Source organism: Nicotiana attenuata, unplaced genomic scaffold (assembly GCF_001879085.1).
Source record: "Nicotiana attenuata strain UT unplaced genomic scaffold, NIATTr2, whole genome shotgun sequence".
NCBI lineage: Eukaryota > Viridiplantae > Streptophyta > Magnoliopsida > Solanales > Solanaceae > Nicotiana > Nicotiana attenuata.
The window spans coordinates 85,255-93,371 of record NW_017670718.1 but is presented as its reverse complement, the minus strand read 5'-3'; the positions used below and the strand labels follow the sequence as shown (position 1 = coordinate 93,371).

Sequence of the window (8,117 nt, the reverse complement as noted above, 5' to 3'; positions counted from 1 at the left end):
GCTGAAAATCGAAGAAGAACACAATTACCTAATAGTATATTGCTACAGTATACAATATGCTGTAGGAGTATATAGCTATGTTGCAATAATATATTATTTTAGTATACAATATACTGCAACGGTATATTGTAATAATCAAAGAAGAGCACAGTTACCTAACAATATACTATTATGGTATACAATATACTGTAGGAGTATATGCTGTAATGCAACTGTATACTATTATAGTATATAATATACTGTAATGGTATATTATAATAATGTGCAATATACTTCAATAGTATATTGTAATAGTATACAATATACCATAATAGTATACTATTTTAATGTAATAGTATAATGATGAATGAAGAACATAAAACATCATTTTCATATATTGTATGCTATTTTAGTATATAATATATAATTCAAGAGTATATAGTTTACTATAATAATATATTTCATAATATACAATATGATGTTATAATTGGGTCATTTTTAAATTTTTAAAATTTTAACTGGATCTTTTTTAAATATTTTAACAAAGTTCTCATGCTTTTTATAATTTTTTTTTTCTTCAAAGAGGTGTTAGATGTAATTCCATGGAGATGTTATTTATTGTATTAGAAGTAGATGATGAAAATAATAATTATTTCTCTCTTCTCGATCCTTAAATTTTATGGGCAGCCTACAATTTCACCTCTTGTTTGCTTTCTTAGGTTCTCGCTTCCCTCCTCTTTATGTAATGTTTCATGGTTTAACAATAGCCTCTTATGACTTTCCATTTAACTTTATGAAAGCATAGCCACAATTACGATTCCCCTTTCTCCTTTCACTAATAATATTATCCACTAAAGCTGCTATGGATAAGAAGGGTAATTAATTTGGTGGGTAGAAAAACTAATGGGTAGGTAAGGGTAATTAGTTTAGTTTTTGTGGGTAAAGCTCTTAAACTCCCTTATAAGTAGCTTATTATAAAAATTAACTAATTCAAAAAATATTACTAATATTAGCTAAATATTATCGATATTAGCCAATTAATTATTTGTAACAAAAGAAGGTCAGATATTTATTTTCTTTTGAGTGGGTGTTATTAGAATAGATTGAGCACATCTTAAGGAGTCCGTATCTCAGTTTTGGGATGATTTGGAGTTTTGAGGTGGTTTGAATTAGAAGATGAACGTCAAAAAAATAGTGATGTGTATCACATTGGGTATCACATATGTATCATATTTGTATCATATGTATATCCATATATACATGTGTGTGAGATATATGCGTGATACATGTTGATACATGTGTCGCAGAAGCATTTTTGAACTCGATTTTAACTACGAATTTTGATGCCAAATCAGTCCAAATCACCTCTAATCTTCCTCAGATTTTGTATATTGACGCATCTATATGTTTTCAATGAATTTCAACTATACCCATTGAAAAATGACCTTTTTTTGCCTATATTTTTGGAATCTTGTATCTATATTTTTTTTGTATTTCATCACCTTATTTGCTACCTCATCCATGAAATTTCCTTTCCGTCTTTGCATATAATGTTGCTAATTATGTTTAAAATATGGAAGAAGATCTTTGCGTGTGATTCTTAGAGAGAAAGAACCTTATTTATTTGGGTTTTTAATTTTTATGTATGTTTAGCTAATTTTGGTAAGTCTATAATTAATGACTAGAGGTTGATAAGTTGGGAGTTATTTGGAACATTTATGCAAGATTCCCATCCCAAAGATATTAACGAAAGATGGATAACAATGTTTACAAATTGAATAGTATTCTAATAATAAAAATTAAATATTAAAAGTGATGATCCTATTTTTGTAATGGCTTAAATAAGTCATACAGAGTTAGAGTTGAGATATTTGTAAAAGAAATGACTTCCTCCCATAAGGTATATGTTTTCGAAATTAAGAAAAGCTGGTGGTTTACATAATTACATCCACTTAACAAGAGGCAACTTGAAAGACATGGAATGGAAACATAACAAGAGAGGGAAAATACTAATAGCTCTACAACCAACTTAAAGGTACTCTTTCACATAATAACAACAACAACAACAATAAATCCAGTTTGATTCCAATATGTGGGGTCTGGAGAGGGTAGTCTGTACGCAGACCTTACCCCTACTCTTTCACATACTAATACTTATTCCTTGCTACATAAATTGTACACACATGAGTTTAATCAGCCAAAGTAGTTGGTTCACAACCATCACGGACACAAGCTAAGACATCCTTATAATCTCTTGAGATTGTAAAAGAATCATACACCTTTCCATCTCTGCTCTTCTTGTACTCAAAGAGAAGGGAAGATTGGTTAAATGCTGTAAGTTTGACAAATCCATAGTCATAATCTTTGAACACACTCCATGTGGTGTTAATGGTGGTGAATTTATTCAAATGGCTTCCTCCGCCACCAACAACAACATGAATTGTTCCGTTCACTATGCCTTAGTGTGACGTTTCCTTGTTCACACATTGATTCTGCCCATACAACAATTTGACAACAATAAATGAGTGAGTGAAATAACAATATCATTTCCAATATTGCTGCAAATTCTAGTTCTTTTACTTTCAAAGGGTTGTGCATGTTTAATAGGAAAAGGTTTATGGTTTCAACAAAAATTCCAAGAAATTTTTTAACTAGATGTGGCTATCCAAACTCATTATTTAGATAATGTTAACGTTAAAACTAGCAATATGAAGAAATAACGATGTGTTCTTCACATTAAATACTAAAATCATGAAAACAAGTACAAGTATATAAACTGCAGCATCGATAGATACAATAAAGTTGTACAACTCCATAGAAATGCCACATAGAGAAAAGGAGAATGATCGAATTCTAGTACATATAGTATGAAGAGAGGACCAAAAAGAGTAGTGAGCTTTTGTCACTAATTGAATTATGTTAAAAATAAGAAAAATGTGTCAGATCAAGTAGAGTCGAAATCAATAAATAAAAGGGCAGCTCGGTGCACAGAACATTTCGCGTTCACGCAAGGTCCGGAGAAGGGACGCACCCCAAGGGGGTGTGTTATGTAAGCAAACTACCCTGATGCAAGCACCAGTGGCTGATTCCACAGCTCGAACCCCTAACCTATAGGTCACATGGAGACAACTTGACCGTTGCTCCAAGGCTGCCCTTCGGTCGAAATCAGTAAATAGTCCCAGCAAGAGCAAAAATTATGCAAATTCTACATGTACGGCATTTGCCTAAATAAATCATAGTCCTATAATACCCACTTTATGTGTAGAAATATAATTGAATACCTGATAAATTGGGCAAACTCTTTCATAGTTATGGACATGTCCAAAGAATGCCATATCAACCTTATATTTCTGCCAGAGTTTTTGTAAGTGCTCCCTTCCCATAGGTTCTTCAAATGAGCCTTCCTTAGCATACCAATCATTGGAAGAGTAACCGAGAACACGATGAGCGGAGAAAATCAACCATGGTTGTTTGTGCCTATTCGCTGATGCAAAGCATTCCTCAATGAACTTGTATTGTTCAGATCCTTCTCTCCAGTCATGTTCAGTGTCTCCTATGCAGAAGTGGAACATGCCATAATCGGCTGCATACCTGTCAACGAGATACACACTCCATGTGAAAATCGACACGTTGATTAAATTAAACTGCAACAATAACAACAACAACAAACCTAGTGTGGTCCCACAGGTGGGGTCTGAGGAGGGTAGTGTGTACCCAAACCTTAGCCCTACCTTGTGAAGGTAGAGAGCCTGTTTCCGAGACACCCTCGACTAAAGAAAAGCATGTAAAGAGAAGCAAAAACAAGGGAAAGCAACATGACACACTAGTTAAATGAAGGCAGCCACCTTCTCAAGGACTATACTCTAGGATTTTAACTTATTAATAGAAAAAGTCAATTCGGCGATGAAGTTAAAAGCAGTAATGTGCTGGTAAGGCAAGTCCATCCGGTATCCTGTTCTAGTGCTAGCTGATACAATACTGAATTTTCCATTGCAAATTTTTATCTTACTCCTCTGCCTTTCAATGATGGCATATCGGATGTAATATTGAAGCGAAATCTCTAACAGAGAAGACAATGATGTTTCTTAAATATGCAAAGGATCTGTTTCGGACTTCTTAGCAGTGTTGTCAAAGGCGACAAGCAAAGGAAAGCACCAATGTCTATCCGAGCTTTAAGCATAAAATGCAACTAAAATGCATATTTTATTAAAGAAATGATCATATCAAGAATATGAATATAGAAAAATTGAACAAATCTACAATTAAGTGAATCAATGTCAATCAAACTCAAAAACTATTTAATTTTTAATCCACATGCAAATATTGCAATTTAAGGAACGGGCAGCGCGCAGCCGTACTTAACTTCAGGAACTTAAGGTACCTAGAGCAAAATTAATTTTAACAACACTGACATCTAGTTATCTATATTTATGCACCCATATGGTTCATATGGGTGCATAAAGTTCTAGTTATCTATATTTAGTCCCCTTATACATATGATAATAAGAAAGCGGATTAGTAAACTTCTATACTGTTATTAGTCTATTGATTTTTAAAGTTATGCTTTTTTCTTGTCCAATGCTCTTATAATCTTTCCACATATTATCATCACTACCAAAAAGAATGTATGTGTTCTACATGAATCACATACCAGAACTTAGCTCTGTTTTCTGCTGGAACGTAGTATAATGTTTCGGCTGGTACACCACATTCTCCACCGGAGTCCAGACCAGTGTATAATGATCCGCTGTTCTCCCAAGTTCTTTCATGATTACCACTGAAAAACAAATTTTCGTCGTAGACGCTTAGAAGAACAAGAACTATATGAAATACAATATCAAATAATTAAAAGCAGACTATCCACAATCACAAAGGAATTCTTGATGATGAACATACCTCGCAATCATGAAAGGTACTTTCGATGTTATTGGTTCCACCTGAGCTGTAAATTGGTCCCATTGTTACCAAAGACCATATCGCTTAAAAAAGGACAGGCATATCTTAAGGGAAAAAGAATATGCTGAAAAAATCACAGCAAGATACAACTTACTATATCCCATGACTTCCCAAGAGCAAGACGCGGATAAAGAGGTGCTTTCGGATTGGCAAACGCAATGTGATTTGAGACGGCTATCAACTTAGGCTGTAACATACATATCAATCTATTAGTTCAAATCCAAGTCTCAAGAAAGTTCCTATAAAGTATAGCAGAAACAGAAACCATAATGATCATTGGCATGAAGTAAAATGTCCTACAAAGCTCAAGTACTTACCCCAATAGTTTGAGTTTCATTGCTAATTCCAATTTATAATCATTCTCAATTACTTGTCAACTAACACACTTGATTTTAAACAAAACAAGGGAAAATACCTTTCTTAACTAGACTTTCGGATTATTTATAAAGTTAAAGCTAATATACAAAAGTTTCAAGTATAATCAATCACATCTGATATATCATTCTTCAGTTAAGTTTCCTAATTTCAAATGGATTTAAGTTATATACTCTGACAGTATGAATAGGGTATTTTAGCATTCGCTACTAACGAGAACTTCATTCTCGGGACTCAAACCGAGACCTCGAGTTATGAGTGGGAAACCTTTACCATCACATCCAGAGGCGGATCTAGGATTTCTAGTACACGAGTGTACTACTAAAAAAAGGAGGAAAAAATGTAATAAGTGAGAATGATATCCACTCCTCTTGGTAAATAACTCAACCTTCAACTAAGTACACCATTCAAACTTCTTGGAACATATGTGCCAACATTTGTTAATATTATACCAATTTTAGAAAATATATACATAAATTATCTAATTTTACAAAAAAGACTATGGGTCATGGTCTGGCCCTCCCCGAACCCCGCGCATGATCGGAGTTTAGTGCACCGGGCTGCCCTTTTACCATGGGTCAAGTGCCCCATAATTTTGCCTATAAATCTGCCCTTGATCACACCACACTCCTTGGTAATCGAAATGAGAGCATAAGTACATTGAGAAATTCAAATGTCAACACAACAATAACAAAATCAATGTCAGCAAAGAGAAATATATATATATATATATATATATATATATATATATATATATATATATATATATAGAGAGAGAGAGAGAGAGAGAGAGAGAGAGAAATATACTTACATTAGACAAACCGCCAGAGAAGAAGGCAAATGAGAAATCCCCACGCTGGTTAATTAACCGGAACTTAAGTGAAGTTTCCCCAGTCTTTGCGTAATTGACATTGTTGTAATTTGCAAATTTGAACTGTAAAAAAAAAAAAAAAATTATAAATCAAGATAATTGGAAGTCCGTTAATATGGAAATATAAGTTGTTAGACATACCTTTAAGGGGGCAGTACATAAAAATGGAGCACCATGTTTTTGTTCATCAGTTGTTACTGGGTCACAAATTGATTCACTGCAGTTGAACCATTTACTAATTGTTAGGTTAACAAAAGATAAGCAAGAGTAGATTTCCTAACCATTTACTAATTGGATCTCAATTTTTTATTTTTATTTTTTTATTTTTACTTTTGGTTTATCTTTTCGTTATCGACATAAGTGGCTTAGTTTCGAGATTATAATTTTTGTTTTTACCTTCAAACAGTAAAGAACATGGCACTCGGGCAGATTTAGAGGACGGAAAGGTCTTCCTCTGAAAATTATATTCTACGTATAAAGCAAAATTCAGTTTTTAATTTTCTATATTATATTTCGGAAATAACCTGTTTACTTTTATTTTAGATGGCGGAAAGGTCTTTTTCTAAAAATTATATTGTACGTATAAAGCAAAATCCAGTTTTTAACTTTCTATATTATATTTCAGAAAACAACCTGTTTACCTTTATTTTAGAGGGCGGAAAGGTCTTTCTCTGAAAATTATATTGTACGTATAAAGCAAAATCCAGTTTTTAACTTTCTATATTATATTTCGAAAAATCGCCTGTTTACCTTTATTAGGTTAGGGGTAAGGTGTACACTTCATCCTCCCCAGATCCACTTGTGAGTTTTCACTGAGCTTGTTGTTAAATCTCATTAACATCATCCAAAAGCATAGCTTAGTGACTTTAGTGACGGTTCTACTGTTCTAGTGGACTAGTGGTAGAACACCGGTAACACTTATTCAATAATTTAATTATAATTAAAAATTAAGTAAAAACATATTAATAAATCATAATTATGTAATTAATATGTATATATATATATATATATAATTTTTTTTATATTTATTGATATTATATAAATAACCAAATACGGCTAAACTTTTACCTAGAGCACCATTACACCAGTATGACTAACCGGTAGATTAAATTTTTAAATCACGCGAAAACTATGCACTAAAACAGTTTGTGTGATAGATAATTATAACAAAACAGAAAAGAAATGATTAACCTAAGAAGTAAAAGAGAAAAATGGAATAAAGTGGCACGTGCGCTCCTACCTTCATTATTACTCCATGCGTTTATATGTTATTTTTGGTCTTTTATATGCTATTTAAGAAAATCTTAATTACGAGGGAGTTTAAATTATTTTATCCTTATTTATATCTTAAGGTATATAATCAACAACAACAACAACAACAATAACAATCCAGTATAAGTTGTTCCCGATAGACCCTCGACATCCCTCCCTTCAAGAACTACCCACCTTGCTCTTGGGTTGACTCGAACTCACAACCTCTTGATTGAAAGTGGAAGGTGCTCACTACTAGAACAACTCACTCTTGTCAATCACGTAACTTTTTTTTTTTTAAAATGACTGATTATTTGAGACAAAGGAAGTATTATTTTTTCTTGGGTATTTCCTTTTGTGGTTGGCGTATTTTTTTTCTTGTCTTAATCTGCAGCTATTTTTGGAGTAACATGCACTTTCACTTTTTATTTTATTATCTATTATTGGGGTTGTAGTGGACTAGATGAAGAAAGAGTACAACAATATGATCTTTAATTTAAACTTTTTTGATTTGTTTTTTTAAATTACAATCTAAAGTAGTACAACTTTAATTCTTTGACTCGGTAACTTTTATTTGAAATGAATAAACGATGACAGATGCACGTAATGAAACGCAGAGTACATCCAAACAATAATACTGTAGCAAAAAGTAAAATTAGTACTCCACTAACTTTAATCTATATCT

At 32.6% G+C, this 8,117-nt stretch overlaps 1 pseudogene; it reads right to left on the bottom strand.

The window, feature by feature from the left end:
- Positions 1-1,998: 1,998 nt before the first annotated feature.
- Positions 1,999-7,438, bottom strand: LOC109242611 (annotated as a pseudogene).
- Positions 7,439-8,117: the final 679 nt, after the last annotated feature.